Below are 20,737 nucleotides of genomic sequence, written 5' to 3' on the forward strand. Positions count from 1 at the left end.
TTTAAAATACAGCATGCTCTGAAATTTTCCTTAATGTATATTTTAACAGAATGTTCAAACATTAGCCAAACCATGGTTTATCAACTTAAGATTGTAAGTGTTCAAAACTGCCCATCACTGGATATAATCCTTGAGCTCTTGGTAAATTTTCTTTAACTTGGTAAACATAAGGACCACACAGAAGTCTTCATTTAGCCCAAGAGGACGTGTTTATTGAACACAACAGATATCAATACTTTGTGGGACTTGTACATACTTGTAAAGTTATGAAGCAGAAGATGCAATGTTAGAATTCACCACCTTATTACTTTCTACTTACTGCTCCTGCTGTACTTTCTCCCCAAATTCCATCAGTTCTGTTTCCCTTCACCCTTAGACCCCTCTCTCCTAGACAAAAATATCCATGAATTTTTTACACTTGTGGAATGAAGAGTTTTGTGACCCAAAGATGAAAAGCCATCAAAGCATATAAATCGTTCCTATGTCAATCACTCACAAGATACAAACATATGCCCCTATTCCAATGGAGACACAAAAAAATTTTTGGCATACAGGTGACATGACTCATTGTTCTTCAGCCAAAGACCACCAGGAACAAATCTGTGGGCAGTCAAGTTGGATTTATACTGGATACAGCAAGGGAGATCACAGAGCATCAGGGACGATAGTATCCTTGTAAGGTATTAGAACATATACAGCCACAAGTCCCCAAACTCTGAGCTTGGACTGGTACCTCCTGTCAGATCAGTGCCAACATTAGATTAGAAGTAAAGTGTACAATAAATCTACTGTGCTTGAATCATCCTGAAACCATTCCTCCCACCCCCTGTCCATGGAAAAATTGTCTTCCATGAAATCAGTTCCTGGTGCCAAAATGTTGAGGACCGCTGATATACAGGATGTGGGCTTTGATTCTGAGAAGCGTCTATGCAAGACTGGCTCACTCTAGACTGGGTATTGTCGGGAAATGGGGGCAACTCTAGGACTGGGCACCTCATGAGCCTCTGCTCTAGGGAGGGCAGACTAGAGTGAGGACACAGCGGTGACTGGGAGGAGGCAGTGGTCTCTGGATCAGCTCAGGGGGAGGTTTGGTACATGGTGAGGGCACAGGGCTGCCTGGTTGGTCTGAGCTGGTGCAGAATGCCGTCGTGTTCTGGTTTTGTCTCTCTGTGTCACGCACTCAGATGTCCTTGTCTGATGCTGATCTTCTGTGAGATGACTTATGTCCAAAAGGAGAATAACACTGATGCGTGGTGAGCTCCAGCCCAGCTAGAGGATCAGAATGTACGTCCTAGGGTATGAGCTGAAGGTGACCTGTCAAATGTTTACAAATGTAAGGGATTTTTAACCCCTGTAATTTTTGAAAGCATTATTTACCAGCACACCAGAGAACTGAAAAGATACTCAGGCATATACAAAAATAAATAATTCATGTTCTTCCCCTCACTCCCCATTCACTCAAGTCCTCTACTCAGAAACAATTGCAGTTAGAAATTTCTCATTTTTCTTTCCAGAAAAATATACTGTTCATTAATGAATACTGTTATATCGGTAAAAGAGCTCAGGCCACAGCCTGGGAGAAGTTATTATAAATTCACTTATCTGATAAAGTGAAAGAAAAAAACTGAGGTTGTGCAGTCATGTCTGACTCTTTGTGACCCCGTGGATTGTAGCCTACCAGGCTCTTCTGTCCATGGGATTTTCCAGGCAAGAGCACTGGAGTGGGTTGCCATTTCTTTCTCCAGGGGATTTACCCAACCCAAGGATCGAACCAGGGTCTCCTGCATTGTAGACAGATGTTTTACCGTCTGAGCCACCAGGGAAGCCCATGAAGGAAATCTGATAAAGGACTTTGTTTTAGAATATACATAGAACTCCTCAACTCAACAAAATGAAAATAACAATTTAAAAACAAAGTCTGAACAGACACTTCTGGAAGATATAACAATGGAAATGTATATAAAAAGATGCTAAACATCTTATGTTGATAGGAAATGTAAATTAAAAAGACAGTAATGTGCATCACACCTGATGGAACATAAATAATCCAAGAACTGGTGATGCCAAGGTTGGAGCAGCAGAAGGACGTAGAACAGCAGACACCCTCACTCACTGGGGCAGGAATAGGAAGCAGTGCAGCCTCGAGAAATGAGAGTCAGCGGTTTCTAATGAAGCTACACAGAAACTCTCCATCCTGTCTACTGATCAATCTAGTATTTCTCCAACTCATTTGAAAACTTATATTTGCACAAACCTCTGCATACCAATGTGTATATCAGAGTGCCCCTTAAGTGTGGGCTGCACACAGTGACTTTCTTCTAAAGATCACAGGGTGAGAAGTGGGAAAATAAAAATAGAAGTTCACAAAGAAACCTGGGAAATGTGCCTTAGCCAGGTGATGAAGTGAACTATTAGTGATATCCCAGTGGACAGTGTGTACCCTTGATGACTGGAGAATGTCACTCATCTCTGTGGTCGTCTTCCCCAAAACTCTTTGCCCCAGTCAAATTGAAAGATGTTCTACTATGTCTCTGAGCAATACTCCCCAAAACATCAAAGTCATCAAAAACAAGAGAAGTCTGTGTGACTGTACACAGCCAGAGGAGCCTGAAGTGTGAGGCTGTCACGGCTAATGCCATGGCAGGCAGCCTAGATTAGGAGTAGGCCTGGTTTCCCGGGGTAACATAATTATCAGGCCTCCTGGAGCCAGCCAATCAACATATGCCTAGCCAGTGAAAAGGGAACCTATCAGGGGAAAGCTGAAAGCCCCACGTTGGGCCAACAAAAATTACCTTGCAACTGTGTAACCAATCAGCTTAAGCCAACTACCCACTGTGTAACCAATCATATTGCACCAACTACCTGCTGCTTATTTTGACCTAATAAATACCCGAGAGAACCGGGGCTCCGGGCCTTTCGTCCTCACACACCTGGTGAGGGCGGGAGGCCCTGGCTCGAGTCAGTAATAAATTCCCCTATTGCGAGTTGCATTGTTTCGAGGAGTCTTCTTTCCCGACCGGGGACTCGGACTTCGGGCAGAACAGAAGGAGACACAATTCAAACTTAATATATGTATTTGATAGGATCCTGGATCAGGTTAAAGGAAAACTAATGAAGTCCAAATAAATTCTGGAGTTTAGTAACACTGTATCAATATTGGTCATCAGCTGTGAGGAATGTATGATGGTGGTATAAAAGGTCCTCACAGAGTGTGGGATACATAGTAACTCTTTACTAACTTTGCTACTTTTTTGTAAATCTGAAACTATACTAAAATGAAAGCACATTGTAATATCAACTAGAAATGAACAGGAAGTAGAAGAAAGGATTATCAACTTTTCAGGGTGTTTTCATCAATGAGCTTCAGAGAGGAGAGATGGAGAGAAAAGATTGAAACCTGAGACACAGGGAGGGCTCCAGGACTCTCCTCTCCTCTAATCCTTGCTGTACCCTCGAGCCTGACCCCAGAGCTGCTCAGAAAACACCTTCACCCCCTCATTGGACCAGGCCAGCCATCACTGTCTGTCTGACTCAGACCACAATGCATCCTCTGCCTACCCCATGCAGAACTGGAGAGGAAAGAGTGGTTGTGCTCCGTGTGACCACAGGGCTGATGCCTGGACACCTGCGCTCCCCTCTGACCTCCTTCCCAGAGACCTGCCCAGGCTCTCCTCAGGCTCCCAGCGGCGGGTCAGTGCTGTGCACACAAGCTGGTGTCCATCAGTGTCAAATTCAAAGCCTGAACTGTCACCCAAAATACACGCTGACATGGACATTTCTCTCCCCACTAAATAACCAAGGACTTTGGCCTCAGAGAAAATCAGATATCAAGGCCAGGCCCAGGGTTGACCCCACACACATACAGCGTGTCCTCATTACCGAGGGATGGGACCTTGAAGCCCAAGTACTGTCACTTCTTCTTGCTACTGCCAGACTTACAGACTCTTCCTCCGGGGACTCGGCTCTGGAACCTCCATTCCTAGGATGCAGTAGAAGAGGGGAGGAAGGGGAGGTGGAGGAGATCCCAAAGTGCCTATAAAGGTGGGGAGGCTCCTGGAGAAGTGCATAGAGGCAGGAAATATGACATTATGGGATGGAGGCCACGGGTGTGGAGGGGAGGAACCCGAGAGGAGAGGGTGGGGGAGGGTCACTGAGGGGACCAGAGCACAGGGAGGCGGGGTCTGTGTGGGGAGGGGCACAGGGGCTTCTGGCCTGGGCGCTGGGAGAGGCTCTATTTTCCACCCAGATGATAAACACACTGGAGAAGAAAATGGCAACCCACTCCAGTGTTCTTGCCTAGAGAATCCTGTGGACAGAGGGGCCTCTTGGGCTGCTGTCCATAGGGTCCCATAGAGTCGGAAACAACTGAAGCGACTTAGCATGCATGCATGCATGTGTTGCAGAAGGAAATGGCTACCCACTCCAGTATTCTTGCCTGGAGAATCCCAGGGACAGAGGAGCCTGGTGGGCTGCCATCTATGGGGTCACACAGAGTCGGACATGACTGAAGAGACTTAGCAGCAGCAGCAGATAAACACACTGGTGTCAGCTCTATATTTTGCTGGTAAACTATACTTATGTTTTCGGTATTTTTCTGAAATTACATGCATCAGTTCAGTTCAGTCGTTCAGTCGTGTCCGACTCTTTGCAACCCCGTTGACTGCAGCACTCCGGGCCTCCCTGTCCATCATCAGCTGCCAGAGTTTACTCAAACTCATGTCCATTGAGTCAGTGATGCCATCCAAAAATCTCATCCTCTGTTGTCCCCTTCTCTTCCCACCTTCAATCTTGCCCAGCGTCAGGGTCTTTTCCAATGAGTCAGTTGTTCGCATCAGGTGGCCAAAGTATTGAAGTTTCAGCTTCAGCATCAGTCCTTCCAATGAATATTCAGGACTGATTTCCTTTAGGATTGACTGGTTGGATCTCCTTGCTGTCCAAGGGACTCTCAAGATTCTTCTCCAACACCACAGTTCCAAAGCATCACTTCTTCAGCACTTAGCTTTCTTCATAGTCCAACTCTCACATCCTTACAGGTATGGTGTGACTCAAGTACAGGTGGAAGAAGGGAAAAGAGAAAGGGAGAGAGGGAAGGAGTTGAAAGGAATTCCTCTCTTCCAGAGAAATACCCCACCTCAGTCCCCACTCCACACACCCCCATACACGATAATGGGCAAGGGGGTGGGGCAGGGAGACTCAAGGAAGGAATAACCCATCCTCAGCTAGGTCAGGGGCTACTGGGACATTGTCCACTTATTTGCTAAAACATCGGGGACCACTGTGTCAGAAAGACTGGCCCGACAGCTTGGGAAAAAGACCTGCCCAGCTGGTGGCCATGAAGGTGGTTCCTAGAGATCAAAGGACAGGACCTGGAGGGAGCCTGGAGGCCACAAGGGTGACAAGGAGACCAGGCACGAGTCTGCGCCAGGGGTCCCTGTTATGCCCGATGTCCGAATCCCCGGGCGGGAAGAGAGAGAAGGCTTCCAAGACAATGCAACTCGCAAAAAAGGGAAGTTTATTACTGTCTCGAGCCAGGGCTTTCTGCCACAAACATCACAGTGGTGCAGGGTCAGAAAGCACCGAGCTCAAGCTTGTTACACAAATTTATAAGATATGCAAAAGCGGTTAGTAGCTGGCTTAAGCGGATTGGTTACATGTTTGCAAAGCAATTCTATTGGTACAGACTTTCGCGGGCTTTTTTCAAACCTGGTCGTTCGCGGGCTTTTCAGCTCTCCCTTTGTTCTTACTGGGCACATATTGATTGGCTGGCTCCAGGTTACCTGCTGGGGGTAGGGAATCTTACCATTTCGGGGGAAGCTAAAACTTAGGTCCAGGCCGCCCGTCATGGTATTAACCCTGGCAGCCTCACAGTCCCCCTAACGTTTTCCAGAGGCAGGAAAACGACTTCCGCCTCCCTAGACCTACACTCAAGGACACCAAAGGGGGGTACCTTTCCTCTCCAGGCATCACACACCTTCCACCCTTTGATGCCTCAAAGAGTACTCTTCTGCTCTGAGTCCTAAGAGCCCAGGATCCCAGCCTCCTGCCTCTTCATCCCCCTCGTGGACCTAATAGACAGAGACCTGATGTGTGAATCCCTCAGGGCTGATCCCTCCACTTTCAAATCTAACTTCTGCCTCTGAGGATGACCCAGGGTTTGGGGTCAGGGATCCCAGAGAGGGAGGCTGCCCAGGGCCCCACAGGCCGCAACTGAGCTAGGCCTTCAGCTGGGCAGAATCAGCTGATTCTGCAACAAAATCCGGGGGCGTGGGGGAAGGAGGGCGGGAATGGAACAAAAGTACTGCAGGCTCTTGTTAGCCGAGGTAGGTGTGGGGTCTGTCTGGGGGTGGGGGTGAGCTGGGGGAAATCCGCCTTTTTGGGGGGTCCTGGGGGATTTCGGTCAGAGGCAGGGACTCTTAGAGCAGAGGAATGCTTGAGTTCCTAAAGCCCCTACCATCCGAGTCCGAGGAGAAAATCAGTACAGGCAGGTCGGTAGAGACCCTAAAACCAAGAATGGGCTCCGATTGGCTTCTAGAAACCGGATACGCAATGGGAGTGAGAACTGGGAACTCGTCCTGAGTATCCAGGCAGAAAGGCCGGACAGTTTGAGAGGAGAGAAAGTGAAACTCCAGCGAGGTGGGGAACTCCTCCCCCGACTGGACACTTACCTCCCCGCCCCCCAGACAGCACCTTCTGGCCTAAGATCCCCATCGCCTTGCTAGGGACCTGGGACTTTGTCCTGACCCTGCTACTCCTGCCTGGAGGACCCTGTTAAACTGTCTCCCCGAGTCCTGGCCCAGGGGCTGGGTAAGTCAGCAGTTTACAAAACTTGGTTTCAGAATCTGTCTATGGGCTTAGGACCTGGGACCTCAACGGCAATACCATTTATGTGTGTTACATCTGTGAACATTTACTGTATTAGAAATAGAAACAGAAATCTATTGATTCAACCATTATATTAATAACCCATTACATGAAAAGACATTTTTATGGAAAATCACTATTTTCAAAATAAAATAGTATAGTGAGAAGTGATCTTTCTAGATTTTACATTCTTTCAAAAGCTTATATTATTTTCTTGTACATCTCATTAGAAGAGTGAAGACTTTGCATATCTGCCTCTGTGTTTAATCTTTTTGATTGAGTATATGAAAAAATCCTGCCTCACAAAAATAGTTAACGGAAGTATCTTGAATAACGTTTTCAGATAATTGTGGTTCCCACTTTGATACAACACTAAAACTACACAAGTGATAGCTTCTTAAAGGTTATTTTTCAGTGATAACCCGTAACTATCACTGAATATTTCCAAATCTGTTGCACAGGAATCCAAGGTCTGTCCTGTACATTGAGTGAATATTGTACTAATGCATGATTTTTTTAAGTAGTGTATTGTTTCACCAAGTTGTATAGATTTTAAAGTGTTAACATTTAAGATTATCAAACAATCACATTTGTTAATATCACCACAGTTGACACTAGAAAAGTGTGTTGGCACTGGGAAGCTGTCAAGATTAATTTTCTCACGAGAGCTTGCATTTTATCATTGGCAGAAAATAGTGTCAACTGATATTCTAGAAGGGAGAAGCTTCCATTCATTATGCTAAAATAACTAAATGTAAACAATCGGTTTTCCTGTTCTTCATTCTTAAAGTGAAAATGCATTCCATAAAAAAAGAATCTAAGTCAACTCAGAAAAATTATTTTCTTTGGGACATGGTACTTTAGAATGTAGCAGAAGGACTTTATGTGTACTTCCCATTTCATCCTATCAGATATTCTCAAATGTGGGCTTAAGAGTGGTGACTGTAGCAACTGAATAATTTTTAATACTACAATCCGGATATTTTTCAGTGAAACTTGCTTTTCTATTCTGCAGCTGAATGGTGGTGAAGAATACAAGAATTGCTATTGCTGTTTGGTGAATAGCCTCCATTTCTGCTAAGTTTTACCTCAGAGCAAATGTCAGCACAGTGAAAAAGGTAGGGGCTTCCCTGGTAGAGCAGTGGTTACTAAACTACCTTCCAATGATAGGGGACCTGAGTTCAGTCTCTGTTGGGGAACTAGGATCCCACATGCCACAGGGCAACTACTGAGCCCATACACTCTAGAGCACAGGCTCTGCAACTGGAGAAAGCCCCAATACCTCAATGAGGACCCAGGACAGTCAAAATATAAAATAAAAATAAATAAACTAAAAAAAAAGGTGAATAAATTTTTGGTAATGTTATGAAAGTAGTTTTGACCTCATGGGTCAAAAAGTAGTTTTGTCCCATAACTGGGTCTCAGAGACTTCAAGGGTTCCATAGACCATGCTTTGAGAACTTCTGTTCTGAGTGAAGCAGGGAGACTACAAGCTGGCGGCTTCCCTTGTAGCTCAGTCTGTAAAGAATCTGCCTGCCATGCAGGAGACCAGGTTCGATTCCTGAGTGAGAAAGATACCCTGGAGAAGGAAATGGCAACTCACTTAAGTATTCTTGCCTGGAGAATCCCATGGACAGAGGATCTTGGAAGGCTACAGTCCATGGGGTCATAAGAGTCAGACATGACTTACCGACTAAACCGCCACCACAAGCTGGCACCCACCTCTTTGCCTTCTCCTCACTTCTGAGAATACCTCTTCCTGAACTGGACTCCCTGACTCCCAAACCTTTACTTATTAGGGCTCTGCCTCTCGGCTCTTCTAAAAGAGAACTTACCCCTAGAAATTTGATGCCAGAGTGTCTCCATACAGACAGAGTTAGATGACAGGTGTTTCCCCTTTGGAGTGGGAACAGTTTGTGCCTGAAGACAAGAGAGAGAAATTCATTCATGACCCATTTTGAATTTGTTCATTTCAGTTCAGTTCAGTCACTCAGTCGTGCCCAACTCTTTGCGACCCCATGGACTGCAGCAGCACGCCAGGGCTCCCTGTCCATCACCAACTCGTGGAGTTTACTCAAACTCATGTCCACTGAATCGGTGATGCCATCCAACCATCTCATCCTCTGTCATCCCCTTCTCCTGCCTTCAATCTTCCCCAGTCAGGGTCTTTTCAAATAAGTCAGCTCTTCACATGAGGTGGCCAAAGTATTGGAGTTTCAGCTTCAACATCAGTCCTTCCAATGAATATTCGGGACTGATCTCCTTTAGGATGGACTGGTTGGATCTCCTTGCAGTGCAAGGGACTCTCAAGAGTCTTCTCCAACACCATGGTTCAAAAGTATCAGTTCTTTGGCACTCAGTTTTCTTTATAGACCAACTCTTACATCCATACATGACTACTGGAAAAACCATAGCCTTGACTAGATGGACCTTTGTTGGCAAAGTAATGTCTCTGCTTTTTAATATGCTGTCTAGGTTGGTCATAAGCTTTTCTTCCGAGGAGCAAGCATCTTTTAATTTCATGGTGGCAATCAACATCTGCAGTGATTTTGGAGCCCCCCAAAATAAAGTCTGCCACTGTTTCCCCATCTATTTGCCATGAAGGGATGGGACCAGATGCCATGATCTTAGTTTTCTGAATATTGAGCTTTATGCCAACTTTTTCACTCTCCTCTTTCACTTTCATCAAGAGGCTCTTTAGTTCTTCTTTGCTTTCTGCTATAAGGATGGTGTCATCTGCATATCTGAGGTTATTGATATTTCTCCTCACAATCTTGATTCCAGCTTGTGCTTCATCCAGCCCAGAGTTTCTCATGATGTACTCAGCATATAAGTTAAATAATGAATTTGTTGGTACCAGCTTAATATTGATCCATATCCTGGCCAGAAATGTAATCTGTGTGAGAAATTATATTGGCCCTTTGGTTTTAAATGGGTCTAATGTACCTTATTTGAAGCCCAATAGTATCAAAAATAATAGTGCTACTCAAAGTTCTAGGTCTGCCCTTTCCATATGGTAGGTGCTAGCTACTGAGCTATTGAGCACTTGAAGTGTGGCTAATGTCACCGAGTTGAATTTTTATTTAATATCATTTAAATTGAAATAGCCATATGTGGCTAGTGGGCTTTCCTGGTGGCTCAGATGGTAAATAATCCTCCTGCAGTGCAGGAGACCTGGGTTCCACCACTGGGTTGGGAAGATCCCCTGGAGAAGGGAGTAGCTACTCACTTCAGCAATTTTGCCTGGAAAATTCCAAAGACAGAGCAGTCTGGTGGGCTACAGTGCATGGGGTCACAAAGAATTGGACACGGCTGAGTGACTAACACACACACACATGCCTAGTAGCTACCATATTTGACAGAACATATCTAAGTGTTTTAGTTTTCATTCTCCCGAGATACCGTATGACTCATAGATTAAAGTACACTGAAATTATCTTTATACATTTATTTATGTAGGTTTTAGACATCACCTTAAAGTACAGAAGGCCAGAAAATTTAATCTGCCTGCAATGCAGGAGACCTGGGTTCCATTCCTGAGTTGGGAAGATCCCCTGGAGAAGGGAATGGCTACTCACTCCAGTCATCTTGACTGGAGAATTCCAAGGATGGAGGAGCCTGGCAGGCTACAGCCCAGAGGGTTGCAAAGAGTTGGATATGATAGAGCAACTAATGCTTTCATTTTCTTTAACATCTAGAGTGCACTGACATTAACCAAAATATAATCTATAACTTCAAGTTCATTAGTTTTCAACAACACCCATCATTGGAGCCAATTTTGGTCTATATTACATTGAGACTCTTGATGTCATTTTTGCTAACCTGGTAAACATAAGCAAGTACTTATGTTTTCACTTAGCCACTAGAAAGTATTTATTGAATACCCCATTATAAAATACCCTGTAGGTCCTACATAGTTATGAAATACAAAGCAGAAGATATAAACCCTATAATTCCACCACCTTAGAATTCTTTACCTGTTATTCCACACACCCATGGTGTGTGGTACCTGCCCCCAGTTTCAGCTTTTTGTTTCCTTTCACCATTGGACACCATTCTCCTCATCGTCTCTACTTAAATGAAAATATACATAGAATTTTCACCGTTGTAGAATGAAGAATTTTCTAAGCCTGACCCAAAGATAAAAAAAAACCACCAAGAAAAAATAAAACTTTCTATGGTACCACAAACTCACAGCCATGCAAACACATGTCCATAGTCAAATTCAAAGACACATAAAAAATCAGACAGAAAAAGGTTAGCATGTATTGATATTTTTCAGCCAGAGATCAGCAGGAACACACCTAGTTGAACACACTGTTTCCTACTGATACAGCAAAGGAGGGCACCCAACTGGGAAATCACAGGGCATTTTAGAATGAAAGTTTAAGAAAGAATGTGTTATTGTGGAATTTGGGCTTTGGTTGGATAAAAGAAAGGTTTACTCTAAATTGAGTATTGCCAGGAAGCATGGTCAGTTACACGACTGGGTGTCCTAATCAGTCTTATCTATAAGGAGGGCAGGCTAGAGCAAGGGTAGAGCAGCAGTTGGTAAAGAAGCAGCCGTCACTCATGATACCCAGGACGGGGGATGCTCATACTGTGTGAGTTGCACTGTGCCCTGTGTTCTGGGCACTTAAACAAAAGTATGCAAAGTCTTTCTTATTTTGTATCACTTTATTATGGTTTCAATGTATCCTTGTTTGATATTGGTATTTTATAAAATAGTTTATTCCAAAGAGAACTACACGGCCTAGCTGTGAGCACCAGGCTCGCTTCAAATAACACTGAGATCTAGCTGTGAGTGTCACACCTGTTCCCTGGGGTCAGGAGGCTGATTTTTCCTCTTCCTTAAATTCAATATTTTAAAATTCTTAAATTGCAAGTGAAAAATAAAGATTACAAGAAAACAATTTGGAAAAGAAGAAATGCAAATACCAAGTAATTTGTTATTAATAAATGGGAAAAATGAGAATATGAAAGGAAAAATGGAAAGAAAAATTAAAATCTGTCATCTTGGCAAAGATGAAAAGAAGGTAAAGGCTAGGAGCTTTAGTGGGTCTCCTTGGAAAAGTCAAGGCAGGGGAGGGTAAACAAATTAGGATTGGCTGGGATGAATAATTTCAGCTGGCTTTGGGTTAGAGGTGGACTTTAGTTGTCTGGTACCTGGCCCTGGGATCGTTGGTGGTGGTGGTGGTTTAGTTGCTGAGTCATCTCTGACTCTTGCAACCCTGGCGGCTGTAGCCTGCCAGGCTCCTCTGTCCATAGGATTTCCCAGGCAAGAATCCTGGAGTGGATTGCCATTTCTAGGGATCAAACCTGGGTCTCCTGTATTGCAGGTGGTCTCCTGCATTGGGGGTGGCCTCCTCCATTGCAGGTGGATTCTTTACTGACTCAGCCACCAGGGTAGCCCCAAGGTCACAGAGGCAGAGGAATATTGCCTCTTGGGGTCCAAAGGCCAGACAGGGGAGGGAGGGCTCTGGGTTGGTTAGTTTGTGTATCAAAGGCTTGCTCCTGGCAGGGGAAAGCAATCTCTCCTCTGTGGGAAAGGTTTTTTAAAAAAATTAATTGATTTTTATCTTGCAGCTGGGTCTTCATTGATGCACGTGGGCTTTCTCCACTTTCAGAGAGCTAGAGGGCTACTCTCTAGTTGCAGAGCACAGGCCTCTCATTGCCACGGCTTCTCTTGTTGCAGAGCACAGGCTCTGGGCCCAGGCGCTTCAGCAGTTGCAGCACATGGGATCAGTTGCTCTGTGGCATGTGGAATCTTTCCGGATAAGGGATCATAACAAATGTTCCCTGCATTGGCAGGGGGATTCTTACCCACTGTATCACCAAGGAAATCCCTCAACAAAACATTCTTAAACAACTGAGCTATCAGAGCAAATTTCCCACATCTTGAGCCCAGGAGTTGTAAGTATGGGAAGTTCTTTGGCACCTAGACTCTGCTCCCATGCCTTGAGAATGCTGGATTACATGAGTCTTGATGAGACCATGTCTTATTACAGAAGCTGAAAACATACTTCCCTAATCTTTTGTTGTTGTTGCTGGGGCACAGGCAGGCATCCTATACTCTGCACTTGCCAGATTTTGATTTAGGAGTTAGTTACATGAAGAACTAGGGGCTGTTCCATCCACTAATTTCCTGAGCCCATTCCCTCCTCAACTCTTCATTCTCATTTCTCTATCCAGGAGAACTATACTCATCAGCTGGGTCTGTGAATCCACCGGGATAGCTACTGCCAAACATGCCTCTGGCTCCACTCCCACCTATAATAATTACTTCTTCACCCTCTGCTCCTAACCAGATCATATCCACTCTCCACTCGCTTGGACTCATGCATGTGTTCTGTTTATATGCTGACAATCCCTATGATCCTCTCAAGCCCCGCTGACTCCTTCACCTCCTCCTCCTCTCACTGCAGCTCCCAGCCATGTGGGGGTCATGTGGACCCGTCTACAGAATTTGCAAAGGCAGGCACACGTATCCCTCTCTCTTTGCACCCCACATGCCCCAGTGATGTTGAACAATTTTCTTGTTTTCTAAAATTAGCCAAATTTGTTTTCTGCTGCTTATAGGTAAGACTGCTAATTTAATATTAAGCTAAGTATCTATTTGTACTATCTCAAAACACAGTTAATATAAAATTTACTTCAGAACCAAGTGACTTCCCAAAACTCACATACACCTGAACCTCACATGGCTTCCCCTCGCCCCTTCCTATTGTGAAAATTATCAGAACACAGCAGATAAAGGAATTCTCACACCAGATATCTCAAATCTCATAGCATATCAAATGTGAAACAGGTAGGAATTGCCAAATATTTGCTGTTTCCTCAGCTGCTTAGAAGGATGAAAGGAGGAATTATGGGACAGAATATGTGCTTTAGAAATATCGGTATGGATGTTGTCATCAATTACTGTTTGTGGCAGGGGCTGAAATTCTAGGTACGGTCACTCGTTCTCATACATTTGTCTCAGGAGCAGATGAAGAACCAAATCAAAGGCAACAGAAGTGATTAATAGTTTACACACATTTTAATAAGTACTTTAAAGACCCTCCAGCCATTCCCCTTAGAGAAAGAAGATCAACTATTACCGTCTTCATTATAGAGACAAAGTAGTGAAGACAAGAGACTCCTAACTCTGCCGTAAGGCTCTAGTCATCTGAGTGCTTTCAGAAACCTAGTGGGATGATCCAGCTGAGGCAGAGAGCTGGGAATGATGAAAAGTAACAAAGGATAAATGAGAAAACCTGGAGCTGTGCCAGGAGGCCTTCTCTCAGGGTCTCAGTGTAAGTTTGGACCTCTTGCAGTTAAGTCACAGGAAAGAGAAAATTCTCCCAGTGAAGGCAGATGAGAATTCATAGATGATCTCTTGAGTCTGGCATTGGTAAAGGTTACCTTCCCACCATCATGATCCAGAGCAACTCCAATCTGCTGGGGGCAGTAGGACAGGATCTGGAAGGGCTCAGGGCTGGCGCATATAGACACCCCAGCTGAGGACAGCTGCAGAGTCCAGAACCCCTCCTCGGGGGTGAAGTTGAGAAATCCCCTTCTCACCACTGACTCTCTTGCCACCCCCACCAGGCAGAATTTTGGCCATATTCCATTTTCCTGAGACCATTCTTCCTCCAACTCCTCATCCTCCTCTCTATATCCAGGGGAATGATACCCACCAGTGATGCCTGTATTTCCACCACCAAGATGTCTACTGCCAAACATGCCTCTGCTTCCAGCCCTGTATCTCATTGCTTCTTCTTACTCCTCTGCTTCCCAGCGGATCCTGTCCACTTTCACTTCCCAGTACACTTTGCCCCATGTGAAGCCCTTACTGCCCAGCACCCTGGGCTCCAGATCAAATCGCAGACCACACTGGTATTTTTTCATCCGCAAGCCAGTGAACATCATACTCTTCCCATTTGGAGACACTGAGAGGTAGCCACTGGCTGTCTGGGAATTCAGGATGATCCTCACTGTGGGGACGAGGAGACAGAGGTATGGCATCATAAAAGATACGAAATGAGATTTGTCCCATAGGTTCTGAGGCCTTTATGACAATGGTGGGAGACTCCTCAGGGGGCCAGGACAGAGGCTGCTTTTGACCTTGTGCTCAGACTATTAGCAACCATATCTAGAGAGTATAAACAGAGAAAATTCAAGGCCTCAGGCAGTGCGATGAGACTTGAGAGGGAAACCGATAAGGCCTGGGATCACTATAGCTGGGCAAATCTGGGGAAAGGTTTATGGTTTTGAAATCAGGATAAAGAATTTGGATATATTAGTCACACGAAGACCTTCCTCTTCAAACAGAAGCACTGACCTGTGAGTAATGGACCTTCACGGGAATGTTGCAAACTTCAGCCACTCTCCCCTCCAGATATTCACTTTTCTTATATTCCAGATCCCTCATCAATTTTCCTAGAGTAAAAGAACAAAAGGACAATGAGCAATTCTTTCTTTTTTTTTTTCTTTAGTCACACTGCTTGGCCTCCCGGAAGACCAGGGATTGAACGCAGGCCGATGGCAGTGAAAGCGTGGAGTCCTACCCACTGGACCACCAGGGATTCCCAACAACAAGCAATTTTAACACCACAGCTTTAGGTCAAGTTCTCTTCCTTTGGCTCATTTAACTTTAGATGATGACAGGGCACCATGAAAATTCAAGTGAAATAGAGAAAACAATTCAGGAGACGCTCAGACCTGTGCGGTCTAAATTGATTCTTGTAAGTATGTATACCAAAAAGTGCTGAACCCACCTGGTGCTTCGTTAAAGAGCACCTTTGGGCATACCTGGAGAAGGAAATGGCAACGCACTCCACTATTCTTGCCTGGAGAATCCCAGGGACGGGGGCAGCCTGGTGGCTGCTGTCTATGGGGTCGCACAGAGTCAGACACGACTAAAGCGACTTAGCAGCAGCAGCAGTTGGGCATACCACTTGTTGTTAAACTATGTCCTAAACCACACTGTTTCTCTCCACTCTCAAAGATACCTCTTTGAGATTAATTCTCTCGGTATTCTTTAAATTGTTAAAAAAATTTTTCATTGTGATAAAAAAACATGACATTTACCATCTTTACTATTTTTAAATGTATAATTCATTAATGTTCAGTTCATTTCAGTCGCTCAGTCATGTCCGACTCCTTGCAATCTCATGGACTGCAGCACGCCAGGCTTCCCTGTCCATCACCAATTCCCGAAATTGCTCAGACTCATGGCCATCAAGTTGGTGATGCGATCAAGCCATCTCGCCCTCTCTCATCCCCTTCTCGTACTGCCTTCAATCTTCCCAGCATCAGGGTCTTTTCCAATGAGTCAGTTAATCATTAATCATTAATGTTAAGTATATTTAAATAACTATGAAATTGATTTCCAGAACTTTTCTGTTTTTAAAACTGAAACTCTAAAAAAAAAAACAACAACAAAAAACTGAAACTCTATACCCATTAAACAGCAGCTCTTCATTTCCCCCTCCTCTCAAACCCTGGCAACCACTAAACTACTTTCTGTTCCTATGGATTTGACTCCTTTAGAGACCTCATGTACATGGAATCATATATTACTTGTCTCTTTGTGACTGACTTATTTCACTTATCCTAATGTCCTCGAGGTTCAACCATGATGTAGTACATGGCACAATTTCCTTCCTTTTTTAGGTTGGATAGTATTCCATCGTCTGCATATGCCATATTGTTTCTCCATTCATCCATCGATGGGCATTTGGGCTGTTCCTACATCCCATCTGTGGTGAATAATGCTGCTATGAACGTGAGAGTGCAAAGATCTCTTTGAGATTCTGCTTTTAATTCTTTGGAGAGTGGGAATGCTACCATATGGTAATTATATTTTTAATTTTTTGAGGAAATGCCACACTTGTACCCCAAAGTTCTTTTTACCTCACTGTTAGATATGAAATATCTTTTTACCATCTGGAGACCTCTGACTGTGACTCTATTTTAGTCTGGGTTCCATTCTTAGACTATCATGTAGTTTGGACTTAGATTCCCTCCTCAGCGTCCCTTCCTGGTGTGAATGACACACACAGGAGCAAGGAGCTCTGAGAAGTCACAGTCATGCTCAGAACCTAAGGACACATTATAGAGAAAGAAAGAAGATTTCTAGTTTGAGAATCCCCTTCTTTATGATTGAATTCTCTGAGTCCTTTCTCTGAAGAAAGAAGTATATCTGAAAATTCTCTGTCCAATATTTGATTGCAGGACTGATTGGCTTTTCAACCCAGAACTTCTTCCGGGGTACCTGGAGATAATGACGTCACAGTGAGAACTCGTGAGAGAAAGGTATGATTTCCCACCATCACCACCTGCACATGCACATGAGCACTAATAGACCAAAGACACAGAGAGGAAAAAATGGTTTTCCAAGTGGTCGGTTTCAAGGTCAGAGTCAAAGAGTAGAATATAGAGTTCTGAAGAAAGGGTCATGATCCAAGGATTCTCTACCCACCAATATATCATTTATGGACAGTATTCAAAAAGAAAGTAAGCCATTTTCCTCCTTTGAAAGTCTTTGAAACATGCTACTGATACTACAAGGTCTAAGGAAATTACCTGAGGATATGAACTAGACAAACTAAAATTAAGCTTTAAATATACATTTTAAAAAGCATTAAATTTAAAATTAAGGTATAGCTGGGAAGATATATAAACTAAATCCAAAATGAAAAAAGTCTGAGATTTTGATCTTATTATCAAACAGGATTAGATTCAAGGCAAAAAAATTATTAATGAAACAGAGGCTATTTCATGGAACTAAAGATTATAATCATCAATTAAGATGGAACTCACCTTAAGGATCATACAGGGATAAAACATCAAAATATAAAAAGCAATATGTGTGCATGCAAAGTCGCTTCAGTCCTGTTACTCTTTGCCACCCTATCTACAGTAGCCTGCCAGGCTCTTCTGTCCTTGGGATTCTCCAAGCAAGAAGTGGAATGGGTTCACATGCACTCCTTCAGGGAGGAGGACTCTTCCTGACCCAGGGATCAACCCTGCGTCTCTGTCTTCTACATTGCCAGGTGGGTTCTTTACCACTAGTGCCACCTGGAAAGATCTAATATCTATATATATATATATATAGATATATTAAGTTTATATAGTTTCCTTTTAGCAATGAATTCTTACCCATAGTGTATTCTCACTATGAGAATAGAAGAAAAATGGGCAAAAACTCATTGCTAAAAGGAAACTTTGGGTGATTTTTTCTAGTCTATGACATATCAAAAAGTCGAAAAATCAGCATCAATACAAACTACCTAAATAACGTAATTACTAAGGAAAATCTCGTGGACATATAGCGAATTCTATTCCAAGGACAGAAAGAATGTAGCTTCAGTTTGAATGTTTGGAACTGTCCAGAAATTCACAACATACAACAAAGAAAGCCTCAATAAAGTCCAAAACGGTGAACTGGTGGCAAACTCATCTAATCTCAAGATTTAAAAACTGTGAAACATTAGAGTATTAGAAACTGCCCCCTTGCCCCCAGCAGCACCACTGACAGAAGAAGGAAAAGGTGAGGAGAGTCTCTGAAGAGGCTCTTACCTGGAGGAGAAGGTCACACAGAGTCTCACCTCCTTGTCCTGGTCCTGGCTTACCTGTGCTGGATCCCGTCACCTGCTGCCTTCAGGACCGTCCTGGCCTCGGGCTGGTTACAGACAAACCATCAGTTCTGGCGTCTTGGTCTCTGGAGTCAAAGCTGCTCAGCATGGTCTTGCCTCAGCCCTCCCTGCTTTGTCACCACCGACCCTCCAGAGCACATCTGACCCCCACACACCAGACCTGAGGCAGGGGGGTCACAGTAAGTTTTGGACCACGTGGGCCAAGGTCCTCTCTCCACCCCTCAGCTCACTTCCCACACAAGGACAACACAGATGAGCAGGGGGCCAGGGAAGTCACGGACTGGCACTGCCCCTCATCAGGGTGAGAGGTTTAGGTCACCAAAGCATAGACCCCTGTTTTCTTCATGTCCCCAGCAGGGGGCGCCGCTCCTGACACACAGTAGGTTCTCCACTGGTTCCCTCCATCCTGGAAGCTGTTTCCCAGTAACTAAGTATAGACTATGTTGCATTTACAAGTCATTCTACCCCACTGTGATTCCCTTGGTGTGTCACTCACTTAGACCCAGTACCCAGCCTGACATATAGTGACCACATAAGAAATGATTGGTAAATCAGTGTGGGGTTTTCTTTAGCTGACTAATACATGTATAAAGTCCAAAAAGTTCATATGACATAAAGGGTTGCAGTGAAAAGTAAATTTCCTTCTCCATCCCATCCAAAATATTTCCACATTCCTTCCCTGGATAAGGTAAGTGTTACAGTTTAGACAGTCTTCTAGAGAGAGAGTCCATTTTGTAAGGTATTTTTCATACATTCTATCTACAACTTTGTTATCAATTAGCAATGTATTCTGAGACTATTCTATTTTTAAAATACAAAAGTGGTTCAGTTTAGATATTGATAATATGATTCTCTACTGTTGATTTTAAACATTTAAGTATAGGAAAAATTCTCCATCTTCCATAATAATAGAATTTTTGTCTAGACGAAGTCATCCAGACTTAAAATATACTCATTCTCCAATCTTTCTGAGGCTACTTGTCTTCGTGGTTAATTTCTGGCTAATATGATGGAGCAGATGTAAAGTTTTGAATTTCGATCTTCAAGGGAAGAAACTTTTCCTCCTTTCCTGCGTTCCCTAATTTCTCCCAAACCATGAACGTGGTCTTAGGTTCCTTGGGTCATGCCAAGAAGAGCGACGTCCCAGGGAGAGCAGAGAGGAAAGGTCACGGGAACCTGGATGTCTGGACAACCTCCTGCTGCAGGGCTGCCCTGACGTTAAGGTGTTAGTTGCTCAGTCATGTCTGACTCTTTGTAACCCCATGGACTGTAACCTTCCAGTCTCCTCTGTCCATGGGATTCTCCAAGCAAGAATACTGGAGTGGGTTTCCATGTCCTTCTCCAGGGGATCTTCCCAACCCAGGGATTGAACCCGAGACTCCTGCCTTGAGGGGTGGTCTCTCTACCATCAGAGCCACCAGGGAAGCCCACGCAGCCCTGCAGGGCCACCCTAGCAGCCCTGGAACTCCCTGCCTCACTGTCCTGGGAGACACACACCAGCTTCCTTCCTGTGAGACCAGTGTTACTTGAGTTCGACTGCACACCGTGAGTTAATACGTATCGGGAGAACAGGATTCTCAGGAGTGTGTGCTCGAGATGGTCTCTTCTGAGATGAGCAGAGATGTATTTGAGCATGGTGTCACCCTTGGATCCTGGGACATTACTATGAGCGGGAGGAAGGGAGAGCTGGGCTGGGGGTGGGGGGCGGCACGGGGAGACGGGAGATGTCACCCTCCTCATCTTCCCAGCCGTGGGGTCTGACGGGGGAGGGTTAGGGTCACCAGGTATCCGTTTGGGGTGTTTGTCTCTTCACTTTCCTTCCTGTCCTCTTTACAGACAGTTTCCTTCACATTCCAGACAGGATGAGAATCTGCTGGGGGTCTCTTCCTCCTCGCCCTCCTGTCTGAGGGCAGGGCCTGGGGAGGCTGAGACCTAGAGGAGGAACTTCTCAGGTAGAGAAGGAATGCAGGTCACTTATCCTCCTTCTGGAATCTCTGCTTCCCCAGCCTGGCCTGCACAGCCAATCTTGAGACAGCTGAATCCCCAGCATAAGTGAGGCATATGGGGGAAAGAAAATAGTGTGCATCCACGGGTCCCTCATATCTTTTTTCCTTGTGATCCCAAAATGCACATTTATTAATCTCCTAATTGTTACCAGAGAGTCAGTAGTCGAGCTGATGTTCCAAAAGTGAGTATTATACAGGGGCATGGCTACCAGAGGAGGGAACACTGGG

At 44.5% G+C, this 20,737-nt stretch overlaps 1 long non-coding RNA gene and 1 pseudogene across 1 annotated transcript; both read right to left on the bottom strand.

Moving 5' to 3' along the window:
• Positions 1 to 186: 186 nt before the first annotated feature.
• LOC133059734 (uncharacterized) lies at positions 187 to 17,881 on the bottom strand. Its single transcript, XR_009693621.1, has 3 exons — positions 15,185 to 17,881; positions 8,697 to 8,781; positions 187 to 1,314 (listed from the first exon to the last, which is right to left on the bottom strand). It is a non-coding gene; the product is annotated as an uncharacterized LOC133059734 (long non-coding RNA).
• On the bottom strand, positions 13,931 to 15,140 carry LOC133059728 (tripartite motif-containing protein 26-like; annotated as a pseudogene).
• Positions 17,882 to 20,737: the final 2,856 nt, after the last annotated feature.

Source organism: Dama dama, chromosome 7, assembly GCF_033118175.1.
Source record: "Dama dama isolate Ldn47 chromosome 7, ASM3311817v1, whole genome shotgun sequence".
NCBI lineage: Eukaryota > Metazoa > Chordata > Mammalia > Artiodactyla > Cervidae > Dama > Dama dama.